At 46.2% G+C, this 21,372-nt stretch overlaps 1 protein-coding gene across 1 annotated transcript in view; it reads right to left on the bottom strand.

Annotated features, from left to right (window-relative positions):
- Nucleotides 1–21,372, bottom strand: part of ATXN10 (ataxin 10) — a 166,122-nt gene that overhangs the window by 73,715 nt on the left and 71,035 nt on the right. The gene's annotated exons all lie outside the window — the stretch shown is intronic.

Below are 21,372 nucleotides of genomic sequence, written 5' to 3'. Positions count from 1 at the left end.
AGAAGCCCTTCTGCCAACTCCCAGCACACACCCTGACCTTGTGCTGATGGGCGCCGAGGGGATGATCAGGAATCTAGCAGCATCGGCCAAAGGTGCTGGCGGGGACAGGGTGGGGGTGCCGACTCAGCCCCCACTCACGCAGAAGGGGAAAGGGAAAGATGACTCACCGCAGACAACTCGGATCTAGAAACACAGCAAGCTTCTGAAGTTAGGGTCACATACTTCAGTCCCGCACAAGGGGAGAGAGCTCTGAGTCAACTGAGGTCTGGAGGACAAGGTTCCAAGTGCCCGGGATGAAAGATAAGTGGAAAGGCCACTGGAAAGGCCCAGGGAAGCCGGGTCGGCCCCATTCTGGAGCAGAACTCATTACACAGTTATTACCGTTGTCCCCAGTGACACGGAGCGGCCTGAGAAAAGCAGCAAAGGGAGCCTGGAAAACACTGCAGGAGAACAAAGTGGTGAACGACCCAACACAGTGGCCATCTCACACCCTGCGAGGCTCCTTGCAAATACTTCCCCATTTGATCATTCTGCACGGACAGCCTACTTACAATTGGTGCTGTTCTAGGCACTGGAACAGCCAAGAGACATCTGGTCCCTGCCCACCCTGCCCGCCCTCCCCACGCCTCCATCCTGGGACCCAGGGTCCCTGCCCGCCCTCCCTGCACTTACAATCTAGGAGTGGGAGTGGGGGTAGGAAGCAGACAAATACAAAACATATCCTGTAAACACACAGAATGACAGATGGCAGGAAACGTGCCAGAGGAAAGGCAAGTGAGTGCCAAAGGAATACGAGAGGGGAGGGAATGTGGTGGGGGGGGGGGTTACAATTTTAAGGGAGGAGGGGTAAGAAGGCCTCTGATAAGATGAGCAAAAACCCGAAGGAAATGAGGGAGTGAGAATCCGGCAGAGAGAAAAGTACACAAGGCTGCTGTGGGTGGGAGCGAAGGGCAGGAGGACTGCCGGTGTGTCAGAGAGAAGTGGGCAAGAGGGATAAAGTCCAAATTCCTCGGCTGGATACTCAAAGGCCTTCCATAATCTTGACCAAACCTTTACTCACCGCCTTATCTCTTAGGAGCCCTCCAAAAGAAAATCTCCTTTCCAGCCAGTTACCCCTTGTTCTCCTGGGAACACATCAGGCCCATCCCCCCACCCTATGCTAGGGACCTCTCAGGCTTGCACTCCTCCCAACCGTCCTGCCCTCCCCGCCCCCCCCCCCCATACTCTGCCCAGTGGCAAGCTTCCCCCGCTGAGTGTTAGTTACCAGGGCAGGGAGGGCAGGAAGGGATGGCCAAAGACAGGGTCATTTTCTACGCTTCCTTCTAGACTAGGATCGTTATAGTCACAACCTCTACTCCAGGAAACAGTCCCTTGCTGTTCTTTGTGCAGGAGTGGCCGTGGCCTCCACAAGTGCTTCTGAAATTTACTGCCCCTTCCAACCACCTGGGCATCCCGTTCAAGCGTGGGTTCTGATTCAGTGGGTGTGAAGTGGAGATTCTGCATTTCAGACAAGGCCCCAGGGGATGCCTCTGTCTTTGGTCCAGGGTCCACACTCTGAGGAGTCAGGGACCCACAACCAGGATGGAAACTGACCCAAGAGAGGCCATGCCATTATTCTCACTTAGGATCTGGAACCAAGACACACAGGGACTAGATGTGTCAGCAATAGGCTCCAGACCAGTGAGGTAAGGCCAAATGTGGAGCTGGGTGGCCTTGGAGGGAGAATGGAGTTAGCTGTGGCTTCTAATGGTTCCAGAGTTCCCTGAGGTCCTGGAGGCCCTTCAGTCCCTGCTCTAGGATTCCACATCCTCACTGTGTCCTTAATATACACCCTCTGGCTCAGCTTTCCCCGAGTCAGCTTGAGAGCAACTAGAAGGAAGAGCCTTGACCAGACCAAGTCAGGGGGGACGGTGGGTTATCCAGGAAGGCCCAACAATTCAAGGGCACACATTTGATTACAGTTGACCCAATCTGGGTGAGAATACTATTTTATTAAAGAACACAGTGTAGAGATACATGCAAAGATGTCACCATGTGTGTGTGTGTGTGTGTGATCGGCAATATTAAGTGAAGAAGATATATTCAGAAGGATCCTGCATCTGACTGAAATAATCTACTTTACCTGTCACAGAGAGAAATAAGAAACAGTCACCCCTTCCGGCTGGCAGGGGGAAAGCATTCACAAATGTGTGAGTACCTATCTGGGCCAAGTCCTTGGTCAGGCAACACACAGAGAAAAGGCAGCTGAGGTAACTGCCCTCCAGAAAGAAATACAGCCAGTCGAGGGAGACCCACAAGGGGGAAAGAGTTACAAGAGCGGTTTCAGAAATGCCATGACCGAAGCCAGCAGGGACAGAGGGAATTAATTTACTTTGCCCCCGTTATAACTTCAAGCCTCTCGCTATTTCTGTAACTGTTATGAGTATATTATCATTTTGCATGATTAATTTTTGTTGTTCAGCTCATGTAAACCATAAAGTGAAGTAAAAACATAGGTTTAAATAAGAAATGCTTCAAAAATCAGAAAAACCTGGGAGTCAGAAGGCACAGACTTACCTAGTCCATTCACCAGCTAAAAATCAGGACCGTACCTACAACATCCCAGACAGATGTAGTTTTTTTAAAAAAAAAAAAACAAATTATACTTCGATCCACTTAAGTACAAACAGTTGCAACCTCATTGCTCATAACCCAGCCTCTTCTGTTTTAGCCAACATTTGAAAAATATCTCCACGACGACCTGATTTTTTTTCAACTTTAATTAGAGACCATTTAGACAAGCAACCAACTTCTGCCATTCCCTGGGGTGTAAGCTTAAAACAGATCTTTGTGTAATTACTAATAATGACTAGGCAAAAGCAGGGAAGAAGTATATGATAAAAAAAAAAAAGAGCAAAGGCTTGTATAAAATGTCCTATTCACTGGATTTGGAAGTTTCAAAAAAGGAAAGACAAATATTTTCTAGCACAAAACATTTAATTTCCTCTTTTTAAAAGGAGTTTATACCTATTATGCTACAATTATATCGATTATTGTTTTTGCTCCTCATCTTCCTATAAAGGTTAGAGGGAAGTAAAAAAGGAGGAAACGTGGCATTAAACAAGAGCTCAGAGAAGCTGAACGGGAAAAGAGTAATCATATTTGAGAACATTCATTTGTCCACCCCTGGACAGGTTCAGAGCCCTCCCGCTGGGCAAGGCGCCTGCCGATGCTCAGGAGAGTGATGAGCGCCAAGGATGCGCTTTACAGCCTCACGGCCATATTCTACACGGTATCTTCACCTCAGCTCAAACTCCCGAGGTGGTCCTTGCAACTGGAAGGCTGCCACGAGAAGCTCACGTCTCCCCACAGCTGGCCCACTGAGAGCCACGTCTCCTGCAGCCTTGCCTTTCCCGTCTGCTTCCTCTCCAGTCTTCCATTCGTTTCCCATCTTATCTCCACGCCCCACTGTGGCCTCCCTCCACTCCAGATGCCCGTGGCCAACTTCCAACTGCCTCCCCTCCCCCGCGTGGGAGGAGAGGGGGGCAGAGGGGGGCTCCTCTCCAATTCCTTCCATACTGACGTTCTTACCAGCTGGGATAGGCTAGTTTATGCTGCAGTGACAAACAGCCCCCCAAAACCCAAGCAGCCTAAAATAACAAAGTTTATTTCTTGCTCATGTCACTTAAGAGCTGTGTGGTTTTGGGCACATTACTTAACTTCTCTGGCCCTCAGTGTCTTCAAGTGCGAAATGGGAAAAATAACATCAAGAAGAGTAAAGGAGCGAAGTACTTAGAACTGTGCCCAGCACTTAGTAAGCACTCTGTACGTAAGTGGTAACTCCTGTTATTCCCGGGAAGCTCTGCCGATACCCCAAGTCTTGATGAGGAGCGTTACTGCTGACTACCCGCTTCTATAGGGTAACTCTCCATTTAACCGTCTGTGTCCCACACTGGACCATAAGCTACTCGAGATGAAGAATTGCATCGGACTCGGCTTTTGGACCCCAGAGCTTAACAGAGGCTGACACAAGGCAGATATGCCGTCAACGCTTGCCGAGCTAAAGGAACAAATGTGGAGTAATAATCCCTGATGCTTGAACAAACCCCACCCGTGCTGGGTATACACACAGAGGTCGATGTTAAGGAAGACCCACTCTCAGAGGCACCTGGCCTGCATGAAATCTTGCTAAAAGCACGTGCTGAGGGTCAGGAGCATCATCCGTAGATGGCAAAGACGTACTGCTTCGGGGGCCCTGAACCAGGCCACGGCGTCTGCCAGGACCGCCAGGACGTGGGCCACTGCTCCCAGGGGAGTCTAAGCAAAGGAATGTGGATGGATTAGCACAAGTCTGTCTCCACCATAGGAAAAGAATGCAATCCAAGATTCCGCCCTGTTCCTCATTCCTTACTTAGGGCCATTACTCCTCTGCACAATGCTGTCCTGCCACATGAAGCCAGCCTCGACATGGGAGAAACTTCGGAGGTGATGAAAATGTTCTGTACATCTTGATTGGGGTGATAGTTACACAAGTGTATACATTTGTCGACACTCATTAAACCATTCATGAAATAGCTGTGCATTTTGTTGTCTGTAAATTAGAGAGAGAAGCCAGCTACTACGAACTGCTCTACCCACCCTCCTGGTTTCCTTAGCTCCCGTGAAGGAGAGGAGAGAGGGAGGGAGGGAGGGAGGAATTTATGAACGGTTAGGAGAACCTGGCCCCTGCTGACAACATTATTAAACACTACTTATCCTGAAAGTTTGCGCCACATCAACGCCCTCGGGAAGCCTTTCTTCCTTCCTTCAAGCTTCGGAGCCCCATGAAGAATGGGGGATTCTCTGCCCTGCCCTGCGCCCCACCACACAGCACCGCCTTCTCACCTCTATCGTAAAAACACAACTTTTCCTTTCTAGCATCTTCCTCTAGGTGCTGAGTTACTCACGGGCTGGGACCGCCTCTCTCACATCCCTCTCCCCAGCACTCAGCATCATGCTTGGCACACAGTATGCTCTTCCTCAGTATTTGTTTCTCAGGTGATGTGTTTTTAAAGTTCCCTCCAAAGATATGAAATATACTGCCTTTAGATAAGAATGTTACTTCTAAGCAAGAATAATGTCTAAATTACATTAAATCTTGGTAACTCTGTAAAGATTTAATCCCCTCGTTTCTGGATATGCATGAATCCTACTGTCATGATTTATAAGTCCATAAAAGCCATATATTTACCGGGCAGAATAGACGGTAAGCCTGGAATGCATAACACAGCACTAGAATTCTTGCTATAAAGATTACCGATGCCTCGGGCTTTTAAAAAAACGAGATGTCACATGAAGCTGTACATCAGGAGCTTGCCTAAGTATAAAACATTACATACTGCTCTGTCAATTTCACTTTAAATTACCGCTCCTGGCACTCTCCCGCGAGTGTGTAGGCATGCATGCACGCGCAAGCACACAGGCCAGTTTGTGTGTTAAATTAACACCTGGCAACCTAAAACAACATCTCCAGATCATTGTCAGCACACGAAACACGGCGCTAACGAAGAATTCTCAGAGCTGTGACCTGGCACACAGCAGAAGCAATCTGGAAATCAGGTGTGATCGTCCACAGGGCAGTTCAGTTCTTCAAAACCAATCATTTGAATCTACAGTTTTGACCCAGAAACAGTGACGTCCAAGACTAAAGTGGGTAGATTTCAAGCCACAAATACGTCATTTCATTTGCTGAGCTTTCAAACGGATCCAAAACGGCCGGAAGGTCTGTGGTGGCCCGTGGAGACACTGACGGTCCGCGCCTGCCCGCTCCTGCACACGGGGCCTCAGGGAACTCTCGTGACGACACTCCCGGGGAGGTCACAGACCTACTTCGCAGCGGAGGGCAGTGAGCAGGGTGGACAATTCGGAGCCAAAGGTCAGGCAGGAGCCCGGGAAGTGCAGGGTGACCGGCGCTGACCCGGATTGTGGCGGCAGCATCGGGGCCCCCAACCACTGCACGGGGCCTTCCTGATGGCACTGTTCCAGTGACAAAGGGCCACGTCACTCCCTGCCGTACAAACGCTGAAGTATTAACTTTAGTTTGAATGTGTGCATCTCCCCACAAAACTGAACTTTGTGTTTTCTCTTTTACAAATTTAAGATCAATAAACAGTGTACACAGGAAAGTCTAAGAGATGCCAATTTAATCATTATAGCCCAAGTGACTAAGGCTGCTTGGAGAAAAGTGCATCAGGGCTTAATTTTCTAATAAAGCCGAGCTGCACTGGTTATAAAAACTATGCAAAAAGGAGAGTAGCACTTAAAAGAGAATAAAATACCAATTAATTTGAGAATTTTATTTTATTTTTATTTATTTTTTTTTTAAAGATTTTATTTATTTATTTGACAGAGAGACACCGCGAGAGAGGGAACACAAGCAGGGGGAGTGGGAGAGGGAGAAGCAGGCTTCCCGCTGAGCAGGGAGCCCGATGCGGGGCTCGATCCCAGGACCCCGGGATCATGACCTGAGCTGAAGGCAGACGCTTAACGACTGAGCCACCCAGGCGCCCCAATTTGAGAATTTTAATCATAATTTTGATTAACACCTAAAATTCCAAAACAATGGGACTTATGAGGTTAGTATACTCAAAACTCCCTGAATCCTACACACACGTGGAAAAAAAGGTTTTTACCCTCTCATTTCCTGATGCTGTACTAAGGTTTCTTCTAAAACTGCTAAAAATGATTTCTCAAGATTAGAAACAAATCTGTCTTACAGAGAATACAGAAAGGACCGGTTTCTTTCTCCCTTCAAAGTGCTGAATGAAACGTCCACTCCTCCCCCTTTGGACCACACTCCTCAGGGACCCCAGGGCCGATGACCCTCCGGGTGGGGCCCCAGCCTGGGCCAGGGTGCACTTCAGAAGCCGGGGCATTCCTGGGCCAGGATCCTGGGCCGCTCCGAGGGCTCCCGCTGGGGCCTGGGGCCCGAACCCGAGGAACCAGAGGGTGCGTCTCCCCGTGGCCACATTTTACCGAGCAGCTGGTACTGCACCTCTCTGCACGGAAAGACAGGGATATGTTTTTGTTGTGTTGTGTTGTGTTGTGTTTATGGTTGGGGGAGGGAGGAGGATGTAGCCAAAAGTTGCCAGAGCTGAAATTCCAGCAGGCAGGAGACACGCCCTCCCCTCTTGCTCCCAGAGGCCTGCCAGTCGGATTTCTCCTGTCAACACCCCCGCCACCCACCTCCCTGCTCAGACTTCCCCAGCCCTCCTCCTCCACGCCCCCAGCCCCCAGGCTGTCCGTTTTGGAGCTGCAGGTGCAGACCCAAAGTCACTCCTTGCCACAGAAAGGAGGAGGGCGTGATTTGCTTCAGAAAACATCTGAAACTGTATCTCTCATCTCAGTTATGTTCCTCACGCCGGCTCCCTCCTCCTCCATGTTCACGCATCGACCCCATGGGATTCAGCAGACGAAAAAGTTAACTCCACCGGCCCCCGTGCCCCCAACTCTGCCACGGAAAAGGGCTTCCTCTTCAAGTTTCCCGTTGGATTTTTCCAGTGGGTAAATTTAACACTGTCACTAAGTCATACCCAGAAATTAGTCTCACGCTAAAGCAATTATTCAAATGTCCAAGAGTAACATGAGCTAAGAGCAGCTTGGGGAAGGATTTGTAACATAAGATGTACAATAATACAAATAATACAAATAGTTCAAACTGAAAAGGACAATCACCTCCCCACCACATACACGGAAGCTTCAGATTGGCCCCTCGGCTTGGAAGGGAGCAAGGTCTCCCCTGCCTAAGGGCCTCCTCAGAAAACGTCACACAGAAACTGCAAAGACCTTTTAAAAAGTTCACCATGGCTATTTAGCGACTTTCTTTTAATGCTAATACTTGATTTTTCTTTAAATGATTAAACAACACATATTCTCTTTGCTTATGTATACGTGTCTATGTTTGTGTGTATCATATATTAGCGGATAAAATTTTCTTTAATAAAGATATCTTTTTGGAAATGTCAGTCTTTCAAAACTTAAAAATTGTCTGGATAAGCAAAGAGAACCTATTTAAACTTAATTTACAAAAAACTTACTCCTCCACCTGAAAGATTGATACTGGGTATTCTGTAGGCATTCACTGAAATCAAGGCTCTGACCATACAGAGAAAATGGGAAGAATCCTGTTTTAGGCTCACAATGTCCCCAACGGACAGCTATCAGAGAGACCCGGCCAACACCGAGTCTAGGCCAAACGTGGAGAGGAGAGCAGATGGCTGGGAGGCGGCGTGGCCTGGTCTGGAGCGTCGGTCTAGAGCCAGGTTGCCTGGATTCTTAACACGGTCCCACCGCTGACTGGCTGTGTGTGACCTTGAACAAGGTACTCAAGCCCGATGGGCCTCTGTTCACAAATTTATAAGGCGGGGGTAATTATACGGCCTACCCTAGGAAATGTCATGAGGCTAGATGCGCTCCTAGATGGAAGGGCTGAGAGGGTGGCCTCCACACAACAGGCACCACACACTGCGTGTTTCTAAGACGGTGATGGTTGCTATTACTCATTTTAGAAGTAATTTACTTTTCCAGGCTCTTGAATAAGGCTTAAAATCCTCTTTTCCCAATTGAAGTAAGTGGCCGAGGTAACCGATGCCTTTTCTCCAAAAGAAAACGCAGGTGTCCAAGTTACTACTACTAGTGTCGTGAAGAGTATAAGCAAAGAACAGACCACAGTGACCGACCACAGAAGTGAAGCATGGGCTCTCCTAACCACCTTAGTGAGTTTGCACTCAGGAAAAGAGGGTAACACACCACACAAATATGTACAAGACCAATAAGGCTTTCAAGTGTTTCCCCTCCGGGGCGCCTGGGTGGCTCAGTCGGTTAAGGGTCGGACTCTTGATCTCGGGATTGTGAGTTCAAGCCCCACAGTGTGTGTGGAGCCTACTTAAAAAAAAAAAAAAAGTGTTTCCCCTCCAAGGTGCATGTACACTTTATCGTAAATCTGAACTAAAAGACACAAAAGGTTCAGCATGACGGAACCACACAGGGAAGATGGAGGATCACAGAGAACCAGGGCCCTTCTTCACTCAGGGGAAGGGCAGCTCTGCACAGATGTTTTCTGCACAATGCAGGCTCGAGACTTCCTGAAGCCAACCTAGAAGGCTATCCACTCTGAGGGTGAAACTGACCAGCAAGGGACCACATAGGGTTCTCCTTCCTGGGGCCCTGCACCCAGCACTCCTGAGCTCAAGAATGCTGCCTGGCAAGAGAGCCAGCCAGTCCTTGTGCAGAAGGAAGGCAGAGACCAGCTCACAGGTAGAAAAGGACCCTAGCCTTCTCCCTCTCTTGGCTCCCATTTCTGGGTGCTGCCTGCCCAAGATCGTGTCTCAGAGAGGCCGAGGCCCTGCTCCAAGAGCTTCAGAAAGAGCATCAACGGAGAGGGACTAGCGGGCTGTGAGCCGGGCCCTCCCTCCATGCTGACCCTAGAGAGGCAGAATGACACAGTGCAACACGGCTGTGGAGTTGGATGGATTGAAATGAAAGAGATCTGTAGAATGCCCCACTCCAGGACACACAGGAGACACGCATAAAAGGCAGTTATCAATGTTACCACCATCAATAATAATTCAATCCTCATAATGAGTAAGGCAGGTAATATCTCATTTTATAGATGAAGAAACAGACTCTGAGCAAGTGACATGTACAAGACTGCCTTGCTAGGAAGTCAAAAAACAAATTTCAACTTTCTTTTCCCCCAAATCAAAATGTTCTCACGCTGAAGGGAAGAGTATGCAGATGCTGGAAGCAGACAATCAGGGGAAGGCTCACACAGTAAACCCTAGAGCCCACCTGCTCCCAGGGACCCAGAAGTTCTCTACTTGGCTGACAGGACTCATCTCTGTGCCTAACCCTCCAGGACTTGGGGGTCCTGGGCATCATCCCATCACTGGACAGACTTTGCATCCCCCGAAATGCCAGAAATGAAAAGCCAGAGAGGTAGACAGAAGTGAAGGTGTCCAGCAGCCAACCAGGACGAAGTCCCTAGAGGCTGGGTTTTCAGAACCATGGTGGGGTTGCAGACAAGTGGCCTTCAGCCTACAAAGCGCAGTGACAAGGAATGCAAACCCCCAGTGTAGAATGAGGTCCCCCACCAGAGGCTGCCACTTCGTGAAAACTCTGTCCACTAGTTTAATGAGGCTTGTGGTCTGTCCAAAGATTGGGGGGGGGGGGCCACTACAACATGTAGGTGCTGGGTCCACACTCACACTGCTAATGTGCTACCAGAACCCTGAGTCAAGAAATAACATTAATACGGAAACTGGTAAAAGGGAGGATGTGTGGGCCCTCTAGGGCTGTAGGAGATGGAAGCAAAGGCAAACTGTTCTGTGAGAACAAGTCTACAACCCAGGGACCAGGAAAACCCCTGGGAGTAAACCACAGGGAGGGAGGGAGAGTGAAGGAGAGAGGGAGAGACAGAGACGGAGAGATAGAGAGGGAGGAAAGAAGGGAGGGAGGGAGGGAGAGAGGGGAGAGGAACTGGGGTGGGGGGTGACAAATGAGAAAACATACCTCAAGGGCTAGAAATAATACAACAGTCTGAAAGAGAACAGAAGTATGGCAAAAGACAAAATACACAGAGAGAATGCAAGGAAGGAACATGTGGCTATGAAAGAGAACCAAGATCATCCTCAGACATGAAAGATACTTTAATGAATTTACTAGGACAGTGGAGTTCAGAGCCCATCGGCCAGGCACACAAAGCCCCATCGCCTGCCCTGCCCCCTCTGCACCCCGCCTCCCACCCTCAGGTCCAGTCAAGGCCAGCATGCAGCAGGGGGATCCTCACACCCGCTCATAAGGCCAACCTTTCCCTCCACCCGCCGCCCTGCTCCTTGAGGCTCTTCTGGAAGCTCCAAGGTGAGCCATTTCCACCAAGCATTTACAACACTTCTACTACCACTCTGAATTACACACACCACTCTGTTGGAACGATCCGTTTTTACACCTGTCTCCCCCTTTACACTGTGCATTCCCTGGGAGGAAGCACGAGGCCAAATCCGTTTCTGCATTCGCCATGTCTAGAGTCCTGGCTGATACACAGCATATGGCAGATACATATTTGTTGAGCTGAACTAAAAGCTCTTGCCACTACGCCAAATAGCATATTCCTTCATACTTGGACTCAAAATTATTCCTGACTTTACTCTTCAGTGCAACAAAGCAGCAGATCTAAATTCAAACTAAAATCCACAGCTTGAGACTAAATATCATTCTTGGTCCATTTGAATGTAATGGGTATGAAATTAAATTCTATCAGAACAAGATAAGCAATAGGCTTTTAAGAGGCTAGGGGAAGCCGTCCGACTGTGCCTTCAAGCCCTGATGGAAACAAGCCCATTATAGGGACATGGCTTTGATCCTTTTAATTTTCAGTTGCTGCCAGGGGGAAAAAAAAAAGAAAGAAAAAAAAAAACAAAATATGCTAAAGATCAAAACTGTTTCAGATGTGTGACAGACAGCGCCACTTTATTCTTTTAAAAAATGAGAGAACTCTCCACTATTTGAAATAAGAGCACTTTTCTCATTGAACCAAAGAAACAAAGCCTGGGGAGATATAAAGAAATTTCACAACGTCAAGGAGCACTCAGAGTTCCCTAGGTTGGGATACGTAATAGAAAGCATAGACACTCGGCAGAGGCTCATGTACCTCATGAACCGCACCACCTGACGACACAGGGTAAATTCAAATTCCCATTCCTTTGATGAGGGGAAAAAATGTGCAGCACGTTGGAAGAATATTTTCTTCTTTATATTTTCTTCTCTCCCTCCCTCTCTCTCACACACCACCTACCGACTCCAACCAGGCTATTAATTATTTGTTGGCAATATTATCCAGATCTTATGCCAACGTTTTACTTATTAAAATCTTTCAATTAAAAATGTAACTGAAACTGTAACTGTTAAAACCCCGGGACCTTGGCCAAGGAGGGGCTGCGATGTTGTCCCACCAGGCACGCAGAAGAAAGAAAAACGTCAGTTACTAATGAACTACGGAGATTCTTGTCTTATCAGGACCTCTGGCCATGTGCCCCTTTCCTTTTTTAACAGCGCTTTCTTGCTATTATTAAAGTAATTCACATTCACTGTCAAGACTACAAAAAGTATACAGGAAACAGAAACCCGTCATTAATTTACCACCCAGAGAGAGGAGCTGCTAATGTAGTACATTCGTTCAGGGTCACTCTGTTGCATGCGTGGGCATTTGTGCACCTTAAATCCACGTACGACGTAGACGCACACGAAAGTAGGGCTTGTTACATACAGTCCCGTGTTGTCCTGTTCCTTTAGTCCTGCTGACCACGTCATCCTGAGTGCTATCAAGAGAACAGATGCTCTCTGAAAACATGATTTTTATTGGATGCGTATCATATTACTATAATGTACTTAAACATTTCCAATTGATGGAAAAGTAGGTTGTTCCTATTATAATACAATAATACTGAAATAAACGTAAGTATAAATAGAGCTGACCGTGACTAAAAGCTTAGCATGTGTCTCAAGTGGATCATCTAATTTACCCCTCACAACCCCCCCGTTGCCCTGAGTCCTATGAGGACTCCATTTTTGGTTGAGTAAACTGAGTCACAGAGAGGATACATAATTAGTTCGAGGTCAGCCTCCTACTGTCTGGCAGAACCCAGGTACAAGCTGGTTCAAGGCTGAGTTCCACACTTAGGAATAGTCAAATCTGTGATAATCTTCATTACCAATCTTCATTACCTCTACTCCATAAAACATCCTTGGTTATTCTGAAAAACCGACGAACTGCTATTCCAGATTCTCACGATTCTAGCTGTAGCATTTTATTCCTTCGTCGACACAACTTGATTCTGGGGGGAGCTCAGTTTCTTTCACAGTTAACCAATTACTCCTGGTTCACTGATGAAACAAGCTCTGCCTCCTCTCTGGTTGGTGGGCTCGCCTTGTCACAGGCCAACTTCTCACTTCTCAGGGGTCTGCTTCCAAAAGCACATGTTCTCTTCCACTAATATATAGACTCCATATACTGTTGACTATTTTAGCTGTAAAGTAGATTTTAATATTGCTAAGACAATTCCCCAATTAGTTTCATGTTTTTTTGTCAAAATCTTGGGTTTTTTCCCTTCAGTGGGATTTTACTGGTCTAGCAATAAACAGATAAATGAGTTTAAAGACAACAGCTTTATAATATCCCACTTTTCCATCAAGGAACCAGATACTTCTCTCAGTTTATGTGGCTGGTTTTCCTTCACCTAAAGTCTCAGATATTTCTTGTTATGGATACTGTGAAATAATTGTTTTTACTGTTAAACACAAATCCGTTTAAAATCCCTGTTGTCTAGAAACTGATCACAGGGCACAGTAAAGAAAACGGAGTGGCAGTTGAGAAAACTGGATTCCAGGCTTTCATAAAGTGCTGAGTCACCACGGACAAATACTTGCCCAATATCTTCCCTTTTGGTATGGAGGCTATGGGTAAACGGTGCTTCTCAGAATTCGCACATCCCAGAAACGCAGTTCTCTACACTAACCTCCAGGGAGCACTTCAGAGGTCAAAGACAGTTCACAAGAACCACGAAACGTGAGCACTGTCCCGAAGGACTCTGCCACTAGCGCCCCCCTGCGCTGCTCGACAAAAGGTGCCGACTCTAAGGATTCACACAGAGCTGGCCAAAGATCCCAAATGACAGACCTCAAGAAATCAAGAGATGTCCCCCTCTGCGGAGTGCAGAAACACTGGCATCCCAGTCTTGAGAGTCTGGTCCTGGACTGGGAATTCTGGTTGCTATCACTCCAAGCAAGGAACTTAGCTCCTCCGGGCTTTGATTAGCCAGTAAAACGGGGTACACGTCCATGACGCCGCACACCATGGGTTACACCGGGTGCGTGCTGCCTTCAAAGAGCTCACAGCCCGGTGAGGAACTGAGAGATGGCGGTGGCATCATCCGCAGGGGCCCAGGGCCTAGTTTGTGCGCAAGAGTCAAATAACAGAGAACAGCAGATCATTACCTTTTATTTACATATTTACTGTGGTTCTTCCTTTTAAATAATTTACCTCTTTTCTGCAAACGAACAAGCTGATCACTCTATGATGAGACACAAAAAGGGGTTTTGGGTCTTTAAAAAGAAAAAATTTACAGCTGCACCAAGCTAAGCCATGTTATGTGTCCTCTAGATAGGAATGTTAATTTCACCTACTGTAACAGGAACTGTAGGTTCAGGAAACTAATGGTGACAGCTTGATTTATGAATTTTGACATATTTCTTGAACTGGGATTACATTACAAAGAAGAGGAATTCTAAGCAAGCCAGATCTTGCCTATACATTCAATCTTCAAATCAATAAACTGGGATTCTGTGCAACTTGTTTCTAACCGAGGAAAACACAGAGGCTCACCGAGACAGGCCACAGGCCCGTCATTTGAAAGTTCCTTAACACACTCTCAGAAGTGAGCTAGAACGGATTCAGGGATCCACACAGAAAACACTTGGGCTCTTTACAAGACAGTAACAAAAGACAAATTCAATGCAGAGAGCATGCGTGGTCAAACTGACAAGGAAAAAAAGGATTCTGGTCCTGAAGAAAGTTCTCATGTTTGCTTCACTTTACTTCCTCCAAAAAGTCCCGTCTATTAAGAAAGGTGATGAACACAGAGTACAGAACGTGAGGATTACTTTGTAATTTGTAAATACCTGCGAAATGCTGTCTACAAACTTCTACTTCAATACACGCGCTGGGAGACACTGGCGTGAACCAGAGCTGCCCAGAACGGAGGTTGAGAGGCCGCACACACGCCATCAGACACGTCACATACGTGATCACACTTCCTCCTGCCAGCCCCACCAGCAGGTGTCAGTCTCCATTTTATACACGCAGGAGCTGAGACTCGGAGAGGTGAAATCATCTGCCCAAGCTCACACAGCTGAGCCGGTAAAACCATGAGGCAGACCTGGGGTATCTAACCACGAGGCCCCGTCTGGGTTCCCTGTACTACTCGAAGCTTCCTGTATGCGCATCACCCATATTTGTGGAGCTGAATGTGACAAACAGCACAAAGACCGAGGAGCCACTGATGGGCGAGCCCACTGCCGGGATGTTTTCAGCAGCCTCCCTGGAATTCCCCAAGTAGTCAGGCATTGAGGTACACTATGTTAGATTCCTGTAAAAGGGGAAAAATATGTCCCTGGCAGAGAGTGCAGATTACGCCATTATCAACCAGGAAGAGCAGACTCATGAAAGACTAATCATCAAGGGAGAAGCGAGGAACCCCTGGTCGGTGGGGCGGGCGGGGAGGGGGAGACGGATGGAGTGGGGGGGTGGGGAGGACTACGAACTGGGCTGGCTAAGGTAAAGTGAGTGACGCCCAAATCAAACTGAGCATGATTTGCCAGGGGTCACTTTATATGTGTGTATTACACTGGAGCTGTAACAACACACATATCCGGAAACGTGCTGGAACCCAAAGCCAGTACTGTATTTACAAGTCAAGGATAAAGTCGGGCATTAAGAGTAGCAGGTACAGGCTAGAGAGGAGAGTGTGGGCCTTCTGTGGTGATCTGAGAAGGTTCTGCAGAGAAGGCACCTTCTGACCTTGAGTACCAAAGGCCAAGCTAAGGTCACCCGGGCAAAGGACACGGGCAGGCTGGCAAGTGCACATAGCACTAGCTAGCACGGGCCAAGCGTGCAGACGCTGGTCTTGCATGAGAATAGAGAGCCTAGGGCCCGCTTTACAGCAGCGCAAAGGAAATCCCACCCTGGCCACGCATTCATTTCTCTGCACAACCATCAATTACCCGGGGAGCTGACGACTCAGCCAGTACACGGGCGCAGGAGAAACAAGTACAAACCCTCACGCAGAGCAACCACCTGAATAAAATGATGAGGAAACAGCAATCGATCATTGAAGCTTCATGATTTTATGGGCAGATACACTACTTGAGAACACGTCAAATAGAATCATTAAAAAAAAGGGTTTAATAGTTAGCCCGCTCTTGACCCCTCACATCTAGATGTGAAAACCTGAGGGCATCCATCCCCCTCCCCAAAAAAGGAGCTAAAAAATGATCATGTTACGAATACTTAACAATTGTAAATTTAGTTGAAACTTTATTTACAGTTAATGAAAAAAATATACTCAGATCTACAAAGCCTATTTGGGATTAAAAACATACCGTCTAACTCCTTGCAAGTTTTACACTAGGTAGACGTTCTTATGGTCTAAAATATAGATATGGGTAAGTCAAATAAAAATGAGACAAATTACAGTAAGTTAGAGTATATTCAAATATATTGTAAACATAAAAAAGACTTTCAAAAATAATTACAGAACCCAAAATTTAGAGGAACATTGCTTTTCATTTGGGAAGTTATTTTCTTTCTACTACATGTCTCTGTCTGCAAATATAGTAAGGAAATTTTATTATTTTTTTTTTTTAAGATTTTATTTATTTATTTGACAGAGAGACACAGCAAGAAAGGGAACACAAGCAGGGGGAGTGGGAGAGGGAGAAGCAGGCTTCCCGCTGAGTGCGGCTCAATCCCAGTACCCTGAGATCACGACCTGAGCCGAAGGCAGACGCTTAACAACTGAGCCACCCAGGCGCCCCAGTAAGGAAATTTTATAGTAAAATATACACTCCTTGAAGACAAGAATCATGTCTTACTTGCTTTATATTTCCAGAACCTAAAACTGTGCTCAGTATGTAATGGACACTGGACAAATATTTTAAAAATAAATTCTTAAGCAAGAAAAATTTACCAAATGCCTACTACGTGGGAGGCACAATTTAGATGTCGGGGATAATGGGCAAAACATTTTAATGAAAAATATATCAGAGATTTTTCATGTATATAAATGAAACCTACCTTCATAATAGGTAATTCTGAGCTGGAATTCAGAATTGGCCAGTTTCTGGTCTTCTCATGCTCAACTTTTCTGTACACTATAGACTTATTTTTAAAACGAAGTCACGGCTGTAATGAAGGCTTGCTATGTGCATATGTTTGAACACATGGGAGCAAACGTATGTGTGAATGCTGGGAATCTTTTCTATCAGGGAGGAGGAGAAGGAAAAGAAGAAACTGAGCAGCATTTCCACAAAACTTTTGGCAGAATGGACTGAATAATCCAAACTGTGGATGGCCCAACTTATTAGTCAATAGAATTTCTTGGGGGGCGGGGGGATGAAGGTAGACAAACTAGTTCATTTGCCTATCCACTTTGAAAAAAAAATGCAATCAGCTTTTATGGAAAAAAACAGCAACCATGTTTTGGTTTTTGTCTCATCAAGAATTCACTTAAAGCATTTCTGACAATAGCGAAGGAAAGAAGAACAGGGAAGAAAAAAAGCACACCATGCATTCCTTACGCTAACAAAGAGGAAGCCAAAGAATGCTTTCTTCGTATTTACAGCATTAATACCCATGTGCTTCTTACAATAGAAACCAAAACAGAATCTCCATTTCAGGTCCACAAAGGTTTAAAAGTAAACTAATCAGTACAGAGTAGCAAGGAAATACTATGTTTTGTCGAGCACAAAAAACAAGGTAAGAATAGAAGTCACCAAGTGTTTGGGAACAGCTCCCTACTACGACCTGGGAAAGGGAAGTCCAGTGACTCCTTTACAATCCAGGAAACACTACGACTCATCACGTGCGCAGACTTAAGAGTTCAAGATCCACAGGAGGACTGGGGAAATAATTTCCCGAGGCAGATTTTTCATTTGAGGCCAGACATATCTGACTCCCTTAAATACAGCCCAAAGACACAAACGCAAAAGGGGGTTATCACCCTTCCTATCACGATGGTGCAGTCCGGGCCCCGTCCCTGCTTAGAGGGGGCTGCTGCTGGCACAGCCTGCCCAGAGGACCACACCTGCTCCTCTCTGACAGGCCTACTATGGTGACTCTGTCTCCCCCAGGCAGGCAGCTCAGTGGTTCCCACTGAATAAACGCTAATGGAACTAAATCACAGTCTCTCTGAGCGCTGGTCTCCTCATTTAGAAAATGATGATGGGGACGCCTGGGTGGCTCAGTCGTTAAGCATCTGCCTTCAGCTCAGGTCATGATCCCAGTATCCTGGGATCGAGCCCCGCATCGGGCTCCCTGCTCCGCGGGAAGCCTGCTTCTCTCTCCCTCTCCCTCTCCCTCTGCTTGTGTTCCTTCTCTCTCTCTCTGTCAAATAAATAAAAATAAAAAAAAAATAAAAAAAGAAAATGATGATGGCTTTTCAGTCTTTTCCACAGAGGTGTCCTAAGGCTCCAACAAACTAACGCGGATGAGAAGACCTTTGTAACAGGGAAAGGGCCACCCTTTGGCCACCCAACTGTAAGGGGTGCCATCCAGTAGGTGGGCACCACGTTCGATGCAATGACTGAAGGGATACAGGCAAGCACAGAGACCCAGCTGGGCTGAAATGGCTTCTGATCAAACCTCAGAGCAACTGGTAGTGCACAAAGATCTAGGACAATCATTAGTCAATCATCTTGGGATCCTAGTTCAAAGAAGCAAGGATAGTCCCTAGGTGCTGCTAGAATGAAAGCTTCACAGGAAGAGATATGCGGTCCAGGGAAGAGAGCACAGGCCCAGGAGCTCAGTCAGACAAATCTAAATTCTACTCTGGACAACGCAACTCAACCACCTGACAGCCTCTCCTAAATGTGGTCAGCAGAACCTGCTTCCCAGGGCTGATACAAAGATCCAAGTTGAGAATACATGTTAAGTCACTATGCACAACCCTGTGACATAGTAAACACGAAAGAGGTCATCAGACCCTCCTTCCAGGTGAAGGAGGAACTAAATCCCGTTAGAGGATACAAAATCCCCCTAACTCAAATCTTTAGTCTCAGAGCAGAGAAAGCCAAATTTCCCTTTGGGCCCAAATTTGGGTAGAAGTGGGATAGTCATCTGGACAACACAATGAGAATTAACAGCCTGGTGAAAAAGACCTGCTACATTATCATCCATTTCTCTAAAATCGTAACTAAAGTCATCTTTAGAGCACGTGACCTCTATTCTTTGAGGCAACAATGGGCAAGGTCAAGGTCTGTCACACCCAGCTAGAATCAGGATTTGGCGACAAGAATCCAGAAACATGCAGAGTAAGACTGTGACGTTGTGGCAGATTCTTCGGAAGGAGAAACAGATCCCAGAAGTCATGCTTTCAGGGAAGGCATTTTGTTGGCATAGGTAAGAAAGCAGGAGAAACAGAGGCATTCTTATACTCAAAGAATGAACTTCTTCATACCTTCGAGAATGTTTGCTCAGAAATCAGCAGTGCCATTAGCAATTGCACACGTGAAGAAACACAGCCCGACTTCCTGTGAGCCCCAGTGACCTCTCCACAGCAGCACCTGGGCACGCTCCATATTTACTTATGGTGCAATCTGATCCTGACTTCGGTGAGTTATTTCATAAGCCTTTTAAGGGTTACTACATTTTGTTCCTATAAGAGGCCAATCCAAATTAGCAACAAAAGAATAGTTAAACACAAGAAAAACCACCTCTTTTGTGCTCCTCAAGAAAGGCAGTCTTGGTCATTAAAAAGGCAAAGTGTGTTTTATTCTCTATCAACTTTCTCTTACAAAAATCGGTCCAGTAATTTTCCAGGGTGGGGAGGGGATTAGTAGTCTTCCACTCACACCTGTTTGAAAATGAGGAGGAGTCGAAATGGTATACACATGAGAGCAAGTTATCTGGCATTTGGTTCTGGGCCATGTCCTGTAGAAAGTATGCTAACTATCAAATGCTACACAACATACTATTCCTCCAAAACTTAGCCATCTAAAGATGACCATTTTATTCTCGATCTTTTCTCTGCTCTTCCAACTGGATGATTCCTACTGTCCTATCTCCAAGCTCACTGACTCTTTACTCTGTCATCTCTTAAGTTGTCAAGCTCATTCAGTAAAATTTTTAAATTTTATTTTGGATACTATATTTTTCAATTCTAGATGTTCCATTTGGTTCTCTTTTTGGTGTCTATTTCTCTGCTGACTATCTTTTCATTCATTAGAAGCATATTTTCCTTTACATCCTTGGGCATAGTTAGAGTTGCTTTCAAATCTTTGTCTGCTAAACCCAACATCTGTGTCATTGTAGTCTCTGCTGATTATCTTTTTTCTCTTGGAGAATGGGTCATATTTTCTTGTGCTTAAAGTAAGCTTGAATTCTATCCTGGACATTGAGAATACTATGCTATGGAAACTCTGGATTCTATTATATTCTTCTAAAGAATGTTGATATTTTTATTTTAGCAGGCAATTATCTTGGTTGGAGTTACACTGTCAAATCTGGTGTGGCAGCTCAAAACTCAGTACAATTCTTTTATCCGTAGCTTAGCTGCTTGGATCCTGCCCTACATGTGTGATTCAGGCATCGCATGGATTCAGACAGCTGATACACAGAATTTGGGGCTTGCTTTCTCCTTCCCAGGAGTCCCTCCTTCACTTTCCAATGGCTGTGCTTCCTCCAAACTGTCCATTTAATCTTTAAGATGAAAGGAGTGCAGATTTTCTTTTAGAGTTTTAAGTGTCTTACAGAGCACACGCTGTGCCACTCCCTTCTTCCAAGGGGCAATTCAATTCCAAAATTGCCTGTTTGTGTCAAATTTGATTATTTTCACATGGCTGTCTTTTGTCCAGAGTCTGTAATTATTATTTGCAGGAGGTTCAGTCCTACAGCAGCTTACAGGACCATTAACAGAAGCAGAACCCACACCACTTATTTTTTCCCCAATTTTGGATTATTCCTCATAATCTTGTGGGTCACAAATTCAGAAAGGGCTCTGTCAGGCAGGCTGTCCCTCATTCACGTGGCATCAGCTGTGCAACTAGGAAACCGAGCTTGGAACTAAGGAAGCGCGCAACTACCTAGAAAACTTCCAAGATGGTCTCCTGCCCACATGTCCGCTGCCTTGGTATTCCCTGACGCATCTCTCTCTCTCTCTCTTCATTACATCTCACCCTCCAGGGCTTCTCTCCATGCAGACTGAGCACATCACGGCATAGTGATCTCAGGGGATCTGCACATCTGACATGGTTAACCAGCTCTGACGAGGCTAAAAATGGAATCTGCCAGATCAGTCAAGGGCTCTATCAGAAATGATACAAGATCACTCCCACCACATGTGATTATTCAAAGCAGTCACAGAGATTTTTCGTCATCCAGACTGAAAATGGAGGAACAAATGCTAATCCTTGATGGGAGAATGGCAAAGTCATATTGCAGGCGTGTTTCTGCAGCCATCTTGGAAAAATAGAATCTGCCACATATGTATCTGATATCTGATGAAGCAAAACAACTGCCACCCAAAGAAAAACTCTAGGAAAATATAGGCAGGCTAGTTCGATGTTAAGCATGTGGTCCAATTCTGC

Source organism: Leptonychotes weddellii, chromosome 5, assembly GCF_054177405.1.
Source record: "Leptonychotes weddellii isolate Sample4059 chromosome 5, ASM5417740v2, whole genome shotgun sequence".
NCBI classification, from domain to species: Eukaryota; Metazoa; Chordata; class Mammalia; order Carnivora; family Phocidae; genus Leptonychotes; species Leptonychotes weddellii.
The sequence above is the reverse complement of the archived record's forward strand: the minus strand, read 5'-3'. Positions and strand labels throughout refer to the sequence as shown.